This window comes from Triticum dicoccoides, chromosome 2A (assembly GCF_002162155.2).
Source record: "Triticum dicoccoides isolate Atlit2015 ecotype Zavitan chromosome 2A, WEW_v2.0, whole genome shotgun sequence".
In the NCBI taxonomy this organism is placed as follows: Eukaryota; Viridiplantae; Streptophyta; class Magnoliopsida; order Poales; family Poaceae; genus Triticum; species Triticum dicoccoides.
In genome coordinates this window covers 322383330-322399934 of record NC_041382.1, presented here as the reverse complement: position 1 = coordinate 322399934, position 16605 = coordinate 322383330, and positions in this window count along the sequence as shown.

Genomic DNA, 16605 nt, shown 5'->3' with positions numbered 1-16605 from the left:
AGGGCACCAATAGTGGAATCACGGCATCTCGCATTGTGTGAGGGCGTGAGGAGAATACGGTGGCCCTAGTGGCTTCTTGGGGAGCATTGTGCCTCCACACTGCTCCAACGGAGACGTACTTCCTCTCAAAGGGAAGGAACTTCGGCAACACATCCTCGTCTCCACCGTCTCCACTCTTGGTTATCTCGTGCCTTTATTTGAGCAAGCTTACTTGTTTCATATCTCTTGCTTGCTTGTGTACCTATCCTCGTTGCATCATATAGTTTGCTCACCTAGTTGCATATCTAGACAACCTACTTTGATGCAAAGTTTAAATTGTTAAAGTAAAGCTAAAAATTGTTAGTTGCCTATTCACCCCCCCTCTAGTCAACCATATCGATCCTTTCAATTGGTATAAGAGCCTCGTCTCTTTATTAAGGACTTTACCGTCCAAAGAGTATGGTTGATACCGTAGACGGTGTGGAGGAACACTCCGGTGTGAATCCGATCTCGTCTACGGGAGATGGGGGAACTTCGGTCTCTCGTGAGGAGTTCAATGTGGCCTTAGAGACATTGAAAACCTCCATGACGACCGAAGTCGAAAGCATGTTTACTAAATTTCTTAAGGGGCTTAAACTATCCACTGCACCGTTGAAAGTGGGTGATCCCGCCAACAAGGTGACGGATGCTATCCCCGACAAGGGGGAAGCTAGTAGTGAAAAGGCTCCTTCTTCTAGTGGCAAGAATGGCACTGGCATCTTTGCCCATGTGGAACCACCACTTGTTTATGGTGGACCGGTTCCTTCCACTCATTTGAATCATGCCGGTCCTCCCCCTAAGATTGTGAAAAATGAGGATTTTGATTCTTGGGTTTACCGCTTTAAACGTCATCTAAATCATGTGAACACTAACCTTTGGAGAATCATTGAAGAAGGTTTCTATCCACATGATCCAAGCAACTTCACTCCTCGAGAAGCCGCGGACAATCAATTCAATGAGAATGCTCTCTTCATCATTCAAGATGCAATTCCACCCGAAGACCTACCTCATCTTCGTCCTTTCGCCTTGGCCAAAGATGCATGGCATTGTGTCGTGTCTCTCTATCGGGGAAGCGCAAGCATTCAACGCTCCAACTATGAAGTGGTACAAGATGAGGCCTATGAGTTTGCAATGAAGGAAGATGAAGAACCTCGTGAGCTCTATCGGAGAGTAACCAAACTCGCGGTCTCACTACGAGATCACGGGAGCAAGGACACGGATGACAATTGGATCAAGCGCAAATTCCTCAAGGCAATGATGCCCTATCACAAGGCCATGTCCTCCGTCATTCGTCAAAGACCGGATTTCCACACTTTGACCTCAAGCGAAGTGTTGGATGAGTTTGTGGCCATGAACATTTTGGACAAGACCGTCGACAATGCGGTGCTCCGTTCTCAACGGGCAAAGAAGCCTAACCTTGCATTGAAGGCCAAGCTCATCTGGAAGACGAAGAAGAGGAAGAAGAGGAGAGCAACCCCGAAGATACGAAGTATGCATATCATGAACACATGGCACTTGCTTCAAGGCAATTTTGGAGCTAGAAAAACTCGAGGCCAAACTTTAGCAAAAACAACTCGAGTGGTACAAGGGGCAAGAAACGTGTAAGGACTTGCTACAATTGCGGCAACGTGAGTCATTTCGTTGCGGAATGCCCGTATGAGAAGAGGGAAGACAATGGTGGCAAGCTCATCCGAAAGGACAAGGCCAAGTCGTTCCCCAACAAGAACAACTTCTCCAAGAAGACTCCTCCCAAGGCTTTGGCTGTGCAAGAAGAGTACAATGAGGATGATGATGATGAAGATGATGAGTCGGTTGCCATGTCCTCCGTTGCCATTGCAACAACGTCACGGGTGTCTCTCTTCGACTCACCCAATGAGAGCATCACCGCCAAGTGCCTCAAGCCACCAACAAGGTAACCTCCAACATCAAAACTACCATCATTAATCATCCTTCCCCAACGGATTGCATTAATGAACTTGAGGGAGCTAATGTGGAGGCTAACGAGTTTGAGGCCTTTATGGGCAAACTCAAGGGAAAATCCAAGAAGCACTTTGTTGCTCTCTTGGAACAACTTGGTGAAGCCAATGACATGATCGAGGCTCACGAGGACACCATCTCTAAGATGGAAGGGCATAGTCGTGACTATGCCGATGAGATCTCGGATCTTTCCAATGCTCTTGAGGAAGAGCGTGGTCTTCGTTTGGCTCTTTAGGAGTCACACAACGTTGATCATGCTAAGTTAAAGAAAGATTGTGATCATGACCTCATTGTTTCTCGTGTGCTAAATTCCGAGAAGGCCAAACTCGGGGTTGATCTTGCTAGGCTCAAAGAGGAGTTTGATATACTTGACAAGGCCCACAAGGCCTTGAAGGGTATTCACGCTAGTCTCAAGGAGTCTCATGATCAACTCCAAGTGAAGCTAACTAAGGAGAAAGCAACTTTTCCTCATATGGTTTTAATTGATAATGCAAATGCTACTAACCCGTGTTGTGAGCATATACATCTTGTTGAGGAAAATGCTAAGTTGAAGGAGCAACTTGAGAGAGGTCTTGCGACTTGCATACAAGGCAAGAAGAACCTCAACGATCTCTTGATCAACCAAAAGGGAGTTGTGGCCAAGGAAGGGGTTGGGTACGTGCCTGACTCCAAGAACAAGAAGAAGAATGACAAGACCAAATGACCTCCTCCTCTCATGCAAACCTTTGTGAGGGAGGGAGAGAGTGCCCCCGAGGAGAAGAAGAAGAACAATGTCAAGAAGGGCAATGTCACCCCTCCCAACAAAGTCGGCGATTTTAATCCTTCTTATGTGTTATGTCGTGCTAGTGATGGGCATGTTTATGCCAAATTTGTTAGTTCTCTTCATGAATACATTGAATGGTCTATTTGGGTTCCTAAGACCCTTGTTACTAACATCAAAGGACCCATTACAAAATGGGTACCTAAAACCAAGCATTGATCTCTTGTAGGTGTTTGCTTCCGGTGGTGGATCATGGTTGCTTTATAGCGGAGCTACAAATCATATGACCGGAAGCAAGGACTTGGTGGTGGACGTGCACAAGGTTCCATCTATGCCCACCAATGTCGAGTGGGGTGACGCCTCATCTTCTAAGGTATTGGGACTTGGCAAGGTGGTCATCTCTCATGATCTCACGATCGAGAAGGTCATGCTTGTTGAGTCCCTTGCATACAATTTACTTTCCGTTCGTCAACTTGCAATCATGGGCTTTGCCACTTTCTTTGATATCGATACCGTGGCCCTCTTGTGGAGCAAGACTCTTAAAGTAGCCTTTGTTGGGCATGTCGAGAACGGTCTATATGTGATTAACTTTTCAGAGCGACCCACTAAGACTGCGACATGCCTAATGGCTAAAGTTGATGTGGGATGGCTTTGGCATCACCATTTAGCCCATGCCAATATGAGATCTTTGCAAAGTCTCCTCAAGGGGGACCATGTCCGTGGACTAACGAATGTTAGTTTTGCTAAAGATCATGCTTGCAGTGCCTGTATCAAAGGAAAGCTACATGAGAAGGCTCACCCTCCCACGACTGTCATTTATTCAAAGAGGCCCTTGGAGCTCCTTCACATGGATCTTTTTGGGCCTCCATCCTTCGATAGCCTTGGAGGTAGGAAGTATTGCTTGGTGATTGTGGATGACTACTCAAGGTACACATGGGTGTATTTCTTCAAGAGGAAGAGCGAGACCCAACAAACCGTCATTGACTTTGCAAATGAAGCACAACGTCAACACAATGCAAAGATCTTGACAATAAGAAGTGACAACGGCACCGAGTTCAAGAACTACACCTTGGATGAATTTCTTAGTGATGAGGGAATCAAGCATCAATTTTCCGCACCATACACCCCTCAACAAAACGGTGTTGCAGAAAGGAAGAACCGGACGTTGATGGATGCGGCAAGGACCATGATGGCGGAGTTCAAGTATCCGTACAACTTTTGGGCCGAAGCCATCAACACCGCGTGTCATGCATCCAATCGGCTCTACCTCCGCAAGGGCTTGAACAAGACTCCATATGAGATACTCACCGGTAACAAGCCCAACCTCAAGTACTTGCGGGTATTCGGGTGTAAGTGTTTCATTCTCAAGAAAGGTGTTCAGTTGTCTAAATTTGAGGCTAGAGCTCATGAGGGCATATTTGTTGGTTATGCTACAAACTCTCATGCTTACCATGTCCTCAATAAATCCACGGGACTTATTGAGGAGACGTGTAACGTGGAGTTTGATGAGAATAACGGCTCCCAAGTGGAGCAAAGTGGCACTTGTGATGTAGGTGATGAAATTCCTCCTCAAGCCATAAGAAGAATGTGTGTTGGTTTTATCCTACCATTGAGGAACCCCTTGTGGCCGAAGGAGAAGGACAATGCTCCACTCAAGTGGAGCCATCACCAACCCAAGGCCCACACGCTTCCGAAGAACAAAGTGAAGGCCCTCAACCTCATGAACAAGACCAAGGGCAAGATCATACTCAAGACGGCGTTGACACACCAAGTGATGCCCAAGGTCAAGTTCTCTCCCCCGAGCAAGTTCAAGATCAAGAACAAGTTCATGACGGTGCTCAAGATGATCAAGTAACCGCTCCTCAACTCACCACCAAGGAGGAATTAGAGCGTCGTGCCACCAAGATTGCATCCAAGCTCTCCACCAAGGATCATCTCATGACGAATGTGCTTGGAAGCTTAAGAAAGGGGGTAAGCACTCGTAGACAATTAGCAAATTATTGTGAGCATCACGCGTTTGTATCTTGTGTGGAACCCCACAAGGTCTATGAGGCGCTAGAAGATCCGGATTGGCTCAATGCCATGCACGAAGAAATCAACAACTTCGAGCGCAACAAAGTGTGGAGATTGGTGCCAAGGCCAACGGGGAACCACAATGTCATTGGAACCAAGTGGATATTCAAGAACAAGCAAGATGCCCATGGGATTATCATTCGCAACAAGGCTCGTTTGGTAGCACAAGGCTACTCCCAAGTCGAGGGTATCGACTACGGTGAAACCTTTGCTCCCGTTGCTCGTCTTGAATCCATTCGCATGTTAATTGCATATGCTTCTCATCATAATTTTAAGTTACAACAAATGGATGTGAAGAGTGCTTTTCTTAATGGTCCCATTAATGAATTGGTTTATGTCAAGCAACCCCCCGGGTTCGAGGATCCCTACTTTCCCGATCATGTGTATCAACTCGATAAGGCGCTCTATGGCCGTAAACAAGCCCCACGTGCATGGTATGACCACCTTACCGAGTTGTTACAAGACCGTGGTTTTGAAGTTGGGCTAATCGACCCCACTCTTTTTACTAAGAAGGTCAAAGGGGAGTTGTTTGTGTGCCAATTATATGTTGATGATATTATCTTTGGTTCTCCTAACAAATCTTTCAATGAGGAATTTGCCGCTCTCATGACCTCAAAGTTCGAGATGTCCTCCATGGGAGAGTTGAAGTTCTTTCTAGGGTTCAAAGTGAAGCAAAGAAGAGAAGGAACCTTCATCAATCAATCCAAATACACTCAAGACATGCTCAAGAGATTCAAGCTAAGGGACGTCAAGCCGGCTTCCACTCCAATGCCCACCAAGTGCCAACTTGACTTAGATCCCAATGGTAAAGTGGTGGATCAAAAGGTATATCGTTCCATGATTGGATCCTTGCTTTACCTTTGTGCATCTAGACCGGACATCATGTTGAGTGTGGTAATTTGTGCATGGTTCCAAGCCGCACCTAAGGAAAGTCACTATGTGGCGGTCAAACGAATCTTTCGATATTTGGCTCATACCCCAAACTTTGGCCTATGGTACCCTAGAGGATCAAACTTCAAGCTTGTAGGGTACTCGGATTCCGATTGGGCGGGAGACAAAGTGGATAGGAAGTCCACTTCCGGAGGATGCCAATTCCTTGGTTGCTCTTTGGTAAGTTGGTCTTCCAAAAAGCAAAGTTGTGTGTCTCTCTCGTCCACTGAGGCGGAGTATGTTGCCGCCGGTAGTTGTTGTGCTCAACTCCTATGGATGAGGCAAACTTTAAAGGATTACGGTGTCACTTGTGACAAAGTGCCTCTTTGGTGTGACAATGAAAGTGCCATCAAGATCTCTCTCAATCCGGTGCAACATTTCAAGACGAAGCATATTGAGATCCGGTATCACTTCATCCGGGATCACATTAGACGAGGAGAGATCGAGCTCAACTATGTCAACACTCATGACAACCTTGTAGATATTTTCACGAAGCCCTTAGATGAAGCAAGATTTTGTGAGTTAAGGCATGAGCTAAATATCATTGATTCGAGCAATGTGGCTTGAACCCTTGCACACCCTACCATGCTCAATTTGTTGTCTAGTTTAGGTGTAGGCATGGACATAGGGGGAGTGTTGTTCTCTCAATGAACTCTCCCTCCCCCCATTATGCATAAATTGATTGTGTCTTTCACATTAGCCATATTTGATGGTACTTGTGCTTCAAAGACGAGTTTTGGTCATGGACCCAAGGATAATTCTTCGCGGTGCCATACCAATTGACTCAAACATAGGTGGCCTCGGTCACCGTCCTCTCTTCGGGAGGTTGGAGTTAGCCTTGTTGTTCTCGTGTTGTTTTCTCTCTTTCTCTCTTTTCTCTTTGTGTTAGGTTCTCCTAGGGTGTTGTTTCTCTCTTGTTTTGTGCCCCTTCTTCCTCCCTTCGGATTGCACTCTTTTGATCTTGTCTTGGGCTTAGGTGGTCGGGCGGTACAACCAGTACCATGAGCGGTTCTACCGCTGGTACCGGGTTGTGCCGTCCCAAGGGTCTCCGTTCGGTGCTTGGGCGGTTTCACCGCAAAAACCCATGGTAACCCACGTCCGGTACTACCGGTTGATGCCGTGCGGTACTACCGCTGCCTCCCAGGCACCGGAAGTACCGCCTCCATCCATCGGTCTGTACCAGACAAGCGGTACAACCGCTCCCCTAAGCGGTTCTACCGGGGCGTGTGTACGGGCCTATATATACTTGACGGGGCTGAAGGGTTGTCTTTTTCCCTTCGTCCTCGTTCCTCTTCTTTTGCCCTAGCCGCCGGCCATCTCTACCCCTGCCCCGGAGTGTGTCTCGCGCTTCGGATCCTTGGCTCTCCGTGGATTCTCTCCGTGGAGGCCTCCCGATCTCTTCCCATGGATGGTGGTGGCTCTAGTTCTCGCTCTGCTCCTCGCAAGACCAAGAAGAGGGCACGAAGGACCTTGCGCCCGGTTGTGTCAGATGATGAAGAAGAAGTTGTGATTCCCACCAAGCCCACTCGTCGTGAAAAGTTTGCAGCTGCTAAGCAACGTGTGGTTATGCCGTTGCATCGTTGGAAAGCCAAGGATTGGGAAGCCTTCCGCTCAAAGAATCCGTATGAGGTTCCCATTGCTCCCCGTTGGACCACTGTTCAGTTCTGGAATGAGATGCAAGTGTGGATTGTTCATGAACTCTTTGAGCACAACAAGAATAGATATGCCAAGCAGTGGACAATTGATTTTGATCATTGGAGAAACAACATGGAGTATTTTGGTGAGGCGTTAGCTCTCTGCGAGGAGTTTGATCTTGTCAAGATCATGTCAGTCAACTGTGACTTTGATGTTCAACTCATCCATCAGTTCTATGCCACGGTTCATTTTGGGGAAGATGATGCGCGCACTCTCACCTTCATGTGTCGCGATGAATTGTTTCACGTTCCCTAGAGGGCTTTCTGCAATGCTATTGGGTACGAGGATACCGGTCTGGAAGGAAGGGGTGGCATTCACCCTCATGATTTTCCTGAGTCCATGCCTAAGGAGAAGCTTTCCCCTCTGTACATTCGGGGCCGTGGGATTATTGGAGAATCCAAGGATTTGGAGAAGGTCTATGACATCATGCACCGAGTGTTCCGCAATGTGCTCTTGCCCAAGGTGGGCAATCAAGATGAGATTCATGGCTATCTGGTTGATTTGATGGTTGCTATGAAGACCATGGTGGGGACAGGGGCAACGTTTGATGTGTCAAATTGGCTGTGGCATGAGATGTACAACATGGTCATCTACCGTAAAGTCCCAATCTACGCTCCATTTGTCATGTGCTTTCTGAACTCTGTGTGGGCTGTTCGTCGTCCTAGAGAGCTCCTCACTTCTCCAGACAACCTCACTGTTAGCATGCCGAGCCTCGCTTCCCTGAACATGCTCCTGAGGATGTCTATGCTACTTCTGACGATGAGGACTTTGAGCTGGAGCCAGGGGCCCAGCCTTCGTGGGTGGCCAAATTTACTGCCAAGGTGAAGAAGACCTTTTGTCTCCAGGCTGACATCCAGAAGAAGATGTATGAGGCACATGTCAATGAGAAGCTTGCATGGCGTCGCCAAATTGCAATGATGAAGCACCTCAACATGCAGGTTCAGAGTGGCTCTGAGAAGAGCATCACCCCAGAGGAGCGTTGGATCTCTACCCATAGCACATGGACTGATGATGAAGTCCCTCCCCAGCCATCATCCTCGTTTGCAGTAGCTGACAATGCCATGGAAGAATCTGATCACGACGACGATGACGACTCTGATGATGAAGATCCAGATGCAACCGAGGAGTCAGAGGAGGACGCCTGAGCTTTGGGTCGCTAGCTTCGCTCTTTTCCTTTTTGGCGTCTTGATGCCAAAGGGGGAGAGGGTTCTATAGGTCTCGGGGATTTGCTTGGGTTTTTCTCGTGTTTTGTGTTTGGTTGTGGACCTGTTTCGTTCCGTGCTGTGTGTGAGACTTGTTACTCCATTTACCTTTCCGTTTGTAGGTCATTATCGTTATTATTGCCTATCCTTTTGAGCTCAGAGTGATGAGTCTATAAAATCTAGGGGGAGTCTAGTCCTGAAAGTGTGCCCATGCTTTCTCTCAGCTAGTACTTGTTGGGGCACACATTCAGGGGGAGTTCCGTCTAGATTTCATTGACTTATCTCTTGCAAATCGTGTTGTTGTCATCATCCACCAAAAAGGGGGAGATTGAAAGGGCATTTCCCTACTTTATGTTTTGGATGATGATGAAAACCCTTTATGGTCTAATCGTGTGCCATATGTTTCAGGTTCTCGATGCTTAGGCTTACATCAGATTGCTATTGCCTCTCGAAGGGAAAGATCGAAGACGTGTCCTCCACGCTTTTATTTTCTTTGGTCATAGAGTACCCGTACTATCAAGAGGGAATCCTCATTAGGAAGCTCTGGGGGAATCAGTTCACGTACACTTTTCTCACCCTCTCTTTGCCTTCCTCAGGTGTGTGTGGGAGAGAGAGTTTTCCTTGCCTCTTCCCCTCTTTTCTGCTCACTGTTTCTGCCCAGCGGTTGTACCGCTCTCTGGAGCGGTTGTACCGCTGGGTCTTGTCGCTCACCAGCTTTGCTCGAGCGGTTGTACCGCTGCCTCCGGGCGGTGGTACGGCCACCATGCTCTGCAACAGCTGGGGCGGTGGTTCCGTCCATCCACCGCTCAAGTACCGCTCTCGCTTCTGGTTTGATGCGGTTCTTGGGCGGTAGTGGCCCGGTTGGTCCGGTCGTTCCACGATGACCGGTACCACCGGTGGTCCGAGCGGTTCTTCCGCTCAGTACTTAGCCACCCAAGAGCTCAAGGCCATGCGGTTGTTCCGGCCAGGCACCGCCCAAGTACCGGTCAGGCTCCTGTTTTGATGTGGTGGTTGTGCGGTAGCCAGACGGTTAGTCCGGTTATTTTTCTTAGCCGGTACTACCGCCCGCCTGTCCGGTTGTACCGCTTGGTAGGGTTCTGCAATTACACCGTGAGTCCCGGTTGTACCGGGACGAGGACCGGTTGTACCGCTGCAGTGCAAAAAACGCAATAACGGTTGGAAATGTGGGGTGACTATTTAAGGGGGCTTCTCCCACCTACCACTCCTACCTTTGACCTCTCTCACTCCACCATTGATGCCCTTCAAGCTCTCTTGCCCGATCTCTCTCTCTAGCCACTCAAACTTGTTGATTTGCTAGGGATTGAAGGAGGAGACCTAGATCTACACTTCCACCAAAGGATATTTGCTTCCCCCATACTTTCTTGTGTGGATTTTGTTACTCTTGGGTGTTTGAGCACCCTAGACGGTTGAGGTCACCTCAGAGCCACATTCCATTGTGGTGAAGCTTCGTGGTTTTTGTTGGGAGCCTCCAATTAAGTTGTGGAGAGAGCCCCAACCTTGTTTGTAAAGGTTCGGTCGCCGCCTTCAAGGGCACCAATAGTGGAATCACGGCATCTCGCATTGTGTGAGGGCGTGAGGAGAATACGGTGGCCCTAGTGGCTTCTTGGGGAGCATTGTGCCTCCACATCCGCTCCAACGGAGACGTACTTCCTCTCAAAGGGAAGGAACTTCGGCAACACATCCTCGTCTCCACCGTCTCCACTCTTGGTTATCTCGTGCCTTTATTTGAGCAAGCTTACTTGTTTCATATTGAAAGTGCAACTATCCCTAGGTGGTTTTGGTAATTCATAACAACATATAGCTCATTGAGCTAATGCTATTCCAAGATGATTATTTCAGGAAAGCTCAATGATTGGCATGGCATGGATGTGAAAGTGGAACCCTCAAAATGCTAAGGACAAAGGATTAGCTCAAGCTCAAAAGCTCAAGACTCTTCATTTTATATTTTAGTGATCCAAGATCACATTGAGTCTTTAGGAAAAGCCAATACTATCAAGGAGGGATGAGGTGTTGCTTAATGAGCCTCTTGCTTCATGTGCTTAGTGATATGCTCCAAAACCCTCAACTACTTTCCCATATCCACATATGACCTAAACCCTAAGCCAAACTCGGTCCTACCGATTCTTTCTATCTGGCGCCACCGAGTTTCATTTGTCATAAGCCACTGCCAAACCCTAGCAATTCAGTTCTACCGATCGGGATCTCGGTCTCACCGAGATGGGATTGCAAACTCTCTGTTTCCCTTTCGTAACTTTTCGGTCTCACCGAAAGAGTGAATCGGTCCCACTGAGATTGCAATGTAAATTCAGTGTTTCCTTTTTGTAACTTTCCGGTCTCACAGAAAGAGAAAATCGGTCCCACCGAGTTTGACTGACCAACTCTCTTGTTAGCTAATTACCAAAATCGGTCTCACCGAGTTTGTGTAATCGGTCTCACCGAGATTACGTTATGCCCAAACCCTAACCATATCGGTCCTACCGAGTTGCATGTCAGTCCCACCGAAAATCTCTAACGGTCACTAGGTTTACCTTTTCGGTCCGACCGAGTTTTTTGATTCGGTCCCACCGAGATTGGAAAACTGTGTGTAACGGTTGGATTTTGTGTGGAGGCTATATATACCCCTCCACCTCCTCTTCATTCGTGGAGAGAGCCATCAGAACACATACACAATTCCAACTCATATGTTCTGAGAGAGAACCACCTACTCATGTGTTGAGACCAAGATATTCCATTCCTACCATATGAATCTTGATCTCTAGCCTTCCCCAAGTTGCTTTCCACTCAAATCTTCTTTCCACCAGATCCAAATCCTATGAGAGAGAGTTGAGTGTTGGGGAGACTATCATTTGAAGCACAAGAGCAAGGAGTTCATTACCTACACACCATTTGTTACTTCTTGGAGAGTGGTGTCTCCTAGATTGGCTAGGTGTCACTTGGGAGCCTCCGACAAGATTGTGGAGTTGAACCAAGGAGTTTGTAAGGGCAAGGAGATCGCCTACTTCGTGAAGATCTACCGCTAGTGAGGCAAGTCCTTCGTGGGCGATGGCCATGGTGGTATAGACAAGGTTGCTACTTCGTGGACCCCTTGTGGGTGGTTGCTTCTTCGTGGACCCTTTGTGGGTGGTTGCTTCTTCGTGGACCCTTCGTGGGTGGAGCCCTCCGTGGACTCGCGCAACCGTTACCCTTCGTGGGTGGAGCCCTCCGTGGACTCGCGCAACCATTACCCTTCGTGGGTGGAGCCCTCCGTGGACTCGCGCAACCATTACCCTTCGTGGGTTGAAGTCTCCATCAACGTGGATGTAGGATAGCACCACCTATCCTAACCACGGGAAAAATATCCGTGTCTCCAATTGCGTTTGAATTCTCCAAACCCTTCCCTTTACATTCTTGCAAGTTGCATGCTTTACTTTCCGCTGCCAATATACTCTTTGCATGCTTGCTTGAATTGTGTGATGATTGCTTGACTTGTCCTACAATAGCTAAAATCTGCCAAGAACTAAAATTGGGAAAAGGTTAAGTTTTTATTTGGTCAAGTAGTCTAATCCCCCCCCCTCTAGACATACTTTCGATCCTACACATATCTCTTGCTTGCTTGTGTACCTATCCTCGTTGCATCATATAGGTTGCTCACCTAGTTGCATATCTAGACAACCTACTTTGATGCAAAGTTTAAATTGTTAAAGTAAAGCTAAAAATTGTTAGTTGCCTATTCACCCCCCCCTCTAGTCAACCATATCGATCCTTTCAACGACAACCCAGAACCCAGGAAAATTGGAATCAGTGAGAAATAATCAATTGATGAAGAACCCATAAGATGTAACACAATTCTTAGATATTCTCGAGATACCATAGGGGAATACTCGAAGGTTGAGTAGAATCGAGGTTGGGCAGGCACATTGATCTGCATAAGACAAGCGATTTAACTTGTCCGAGAAATGGGACCAAAGAAAAACAATCATGGTCGGAACCACGGTTGCAAAGGACCAAGCATAGATAAGAGAAGAAGTTATCACAAGGGGATTATTATTAATACAAGAAGCTCCCATGATAAGTTCCACCTCGGGGCCATGGGCATGATCACAAAGTTCAAGGTCGACTCCCACTTCTCCAAAGCATAACCTTACATTCACTTCTCGTTTCGATAATGACATTAGTGTTGAAAGTTTTACCTGGTGCAATACCAGATGAGTATGACCCGTGAAATCTTTCGGGCTCACATAGATTAGGAAAAGGCATAGGTTCAACCCATTAGGGTCTCTTAGGAACATATACCACCAACTTCATGAGTAAATAACACAACCTCGAAAGCAGAGCATGGTTGGTCAATCAGAGGACAAGATTTACCAATGGAAAAAGAACTTCCAAAGTGATTGAATATGAAGGACGCTATCGGATAAAGTCCAACAAAGTATCTGATGGTCCATAGTGGAGCCGATGTGGCTATCGGCACACAACCAGAGGAAGAAACAATGTGAAGGCATTGGATTATAGTAGCAACTGACTAATTCAAAGCTCACAGGTAAAGGAATTATGATTTCCAACTCAAAGGATCAGAAGCAAACGCTTTGATTAAGGATGGATAAGTTGAATAAACTTAGGGGTACAATCGACGACAATTTGATTGGTCAAGATTCAGCTCACGTTTAAAATGATGTCTGAGCCGAAAGGATGAATTCCAGGATCTGATTGAGGATTGCGAGCATTCACAACATACTAAATCAATGGACTCAAAATGATAGTGATAAAGGCTGCCAATAAGATTACTATGCTTATGGGCTTAACCATAATGCAAGCAAGCAAGAATTTCAAGAGCAATAAGTGCTAAGGATTTTCGGAAGATCGAATATTATTTCGAAGACCTTAGTGAAACACATAAACAACTGGGGAAGGGCGGATACTCGGTAAGTGCGAGGAATTATCTGTAGGGGTATTCATGTGGCTTAGAACTGCAAGGCAGTAGGCACAAAGTATTCTCGGAATAGTATAGAGAATTTTCGGCATATCTTGTAATAACAAGATCAATGGGATTTGAAAGGGCAAGTGTATGTAGTTATCCATAATGATACAACAGTGGTAGGGAATTTGCAAAGGCGGTGGGCACAACTGTCTTGAGAGAACATCAGAGATTATCTTCGGAATCTTCTGGTGCAGCAGGCAATCATCTGTAATAAGGGGAACTCCAGGTGGACGTGATCACGAGATCCTAATGTTAGAGTTAGTAAAACCATTTAAACCCGAATAGAAGAGAGATCAGAGTCCCAGAGTATAGACGAGGAATAAAAGATCCTAATACCACCCAAATGGCGACGTGGTCCCGTAAGACACACAACCATGTTAGTAAAAGTTTTGTAATGTCTAGACTCGACTTCGACCAAGGAGTGTGGAAGGGGGATTCCTACAGGCAGACGGCTTTGATACCAACTTATGATGCCCCCGATTCAACCGTACACTAATCATACATGCAAACGTGTACGATCAAGATCACGGACTCACGGGAAGATATCACAACACAACTCTACAAATAAAATAAGTCATACAAGCATCATATTACAAGCCAGGGGCCTCGAGGGCTCGAATACAAGAGCTCGATCATAGAAGAGTCAGCGGAAGCAACAATATTTGAGTACATACATAAGTTAAACAAGTTTGCCTTAAGAAGGCTAGCACAAACTGGGATACAGATCGAAAGAGGCGCATGCCTTCTGCCTGGGATCCTCCTAAGCTACTCCTGGTCGTCGTCGGCGGGCTGCACGTAGTAGTAGACACCTCCAGTGTAGTAGGAGTCGTCGTCAACGGTGGCGTCTAGCTCCTGAACTCCATCGGCTGGTCGCATCAATCGGGTATAGGGAGGGGGAAAAGAGGGGAACAAAGCAACCGTGAGTACTCATCCAAAGTACTCGCAAGCAAGGAGCTACACTACATATGTATGCATTGGTATCAAATGGAATAAGGGTATCATATGTCGTCTGAACGGCAGAATGCCGGAATAAGAGGGGGATAGCTAGTCCTATCGAAGACTACGCTTCTGGCCACCTCCATCTTACAGCATGTAGAAGAGAGCAGAAGGTAAGTTCACCAAGTAGCATCACATAGCATAATCCTACCGATGATCCTCCCCTCGTCGCCTTGTGAGAGAGCGATCACCGGTTGTATCTGGCACTTGGAAGGGTGTATTTTATTAAGTATCCGGTTCTAGTTGTCTTAAGGTCAAGGTACAACTCCAAGTCGTCATGTTACTGAAGATCACGGCTATTCGAATAGATTAACTTCCATGCAGGGGTGCACCACATTTCCAACACGCTCGATCCCCTTTGTCCAGACACACTTTTCTGGGTCACGCCCGGCCTCGGAAGATCAACACGTCGCAACCCTACCTAGGCACAACAAAGAGGTCAGCATGTCGGTCTAAATCCTATGGCGTAGGGGTCTGGGCCCATCGCCCATTGCACACCTGCACGTTGCGTACGCGGACGGTGAGCAGACCTAGCAACCTCCATTACAAAGGAAGTTGCGTTACGCAGTCCAACCCGGCGCGCGCCGCTCAGTCGGTGACGTCACGAAGGCTTTGGCTGATACCACGACGTCGAGTGCCCATAACTGTCCCCGCGTAGTTGGTTAGTGCGTATAGGCCAGTAGCCAGACTCAGATCAAATACCCAGATCTCGTTAAGCATGTCATTTTGAAGTATCCGCGAACGCCGACCAGGGCCAGGCCCACCTCTCTCCTAGATGGTCTCAACCTGCCCTGTCGCTCCGCCAAAAAGTAACAGTCGGGGGCCGTCGGGAACTCAGGCCCACCACTACCTGGATGGAGCCACCTGCCCCTTCAGCCCCCACATCAGAATCACTTGCGGGTACTCAACGAGCCGACCCGACTTTAGTCACCACCTGTATAGTATGTATATATGTATGTATTCACCCGTGATCAACACCCGACGTGATCACGACCCGATAGTATAGCATGGCAGACTGACAAGAATGTAGGGCCATGCTACGTCTTTAGTTTGCGTTGGTTTTCCCTGAAGAGGAAGGGATGATGCAGCAGAGTAGCGTAAGTATTTTCCTCAGTTTTTGAGAACCAAGGTATAAATCCATTAGGAGGCCACGCTCAAGTCCCTCGTCCCTGCAGAAAACGATAGCTACTCGCAACCAACGCGATTAGGGGTTGTCAATCCCTTCACGGTCACTTACGAGAGTGAGATCTAATAGATATAATATTTTTGGTATAAATATGGAAAGTAAAAAGTAAAAGTAAAGTAAAAAAGCAAAGCAAGATTAAAATGATGGAGATTGATATGATGAGAATAGACCCGGGGGCCATAGGTTTCACTAGTGGCTTCTCTCAAGAGCATAAGTATTCTACGGTGGGTGAACAAATTACTGTTGAGTAATTGACAGAATTGAGCATAGTTATGAGAATATCTAGGCATGATCATGTATATAGGCATCACGTCCGTGACAAGTAGACCGAAACGATTCTGCATCTACTACTATTACTCCACTCATCGACCGCTATCCAGCATGCATCTAGAGTATTAAATTAAAAACAGAGTAACGCCTTAAGCAAGATGACATGATGTAGAGAGATAAATTCATGCAATATGAAATAAACCCCATCTTGTTATCCTCGATGGCAACGATGCAATACGTGCCTTGCTGCCCCTTCTGTCATTGGGAAAGGACACCGCAAGATCGAACCCAAAGCTAAGCACCGGCGAGGCGCGAGGGAGTCCGTCGGGGAAGGAGCGAAGATGCAGCGTAGAGGTGGTTCCAAGGACGGCAAGCGGCGGCGGTGTTGGTGCGGATCCGACGAAGGTGCGTCAGCGGGGCGGCGGATAGCAGGGCGGCTCCGATGGGGGGTTCCGGGCGGCGACGTAGCTACGGGGGCGACGGGCGGCGGCATCTGGGTTGGTTACCCCCATCCAGATCG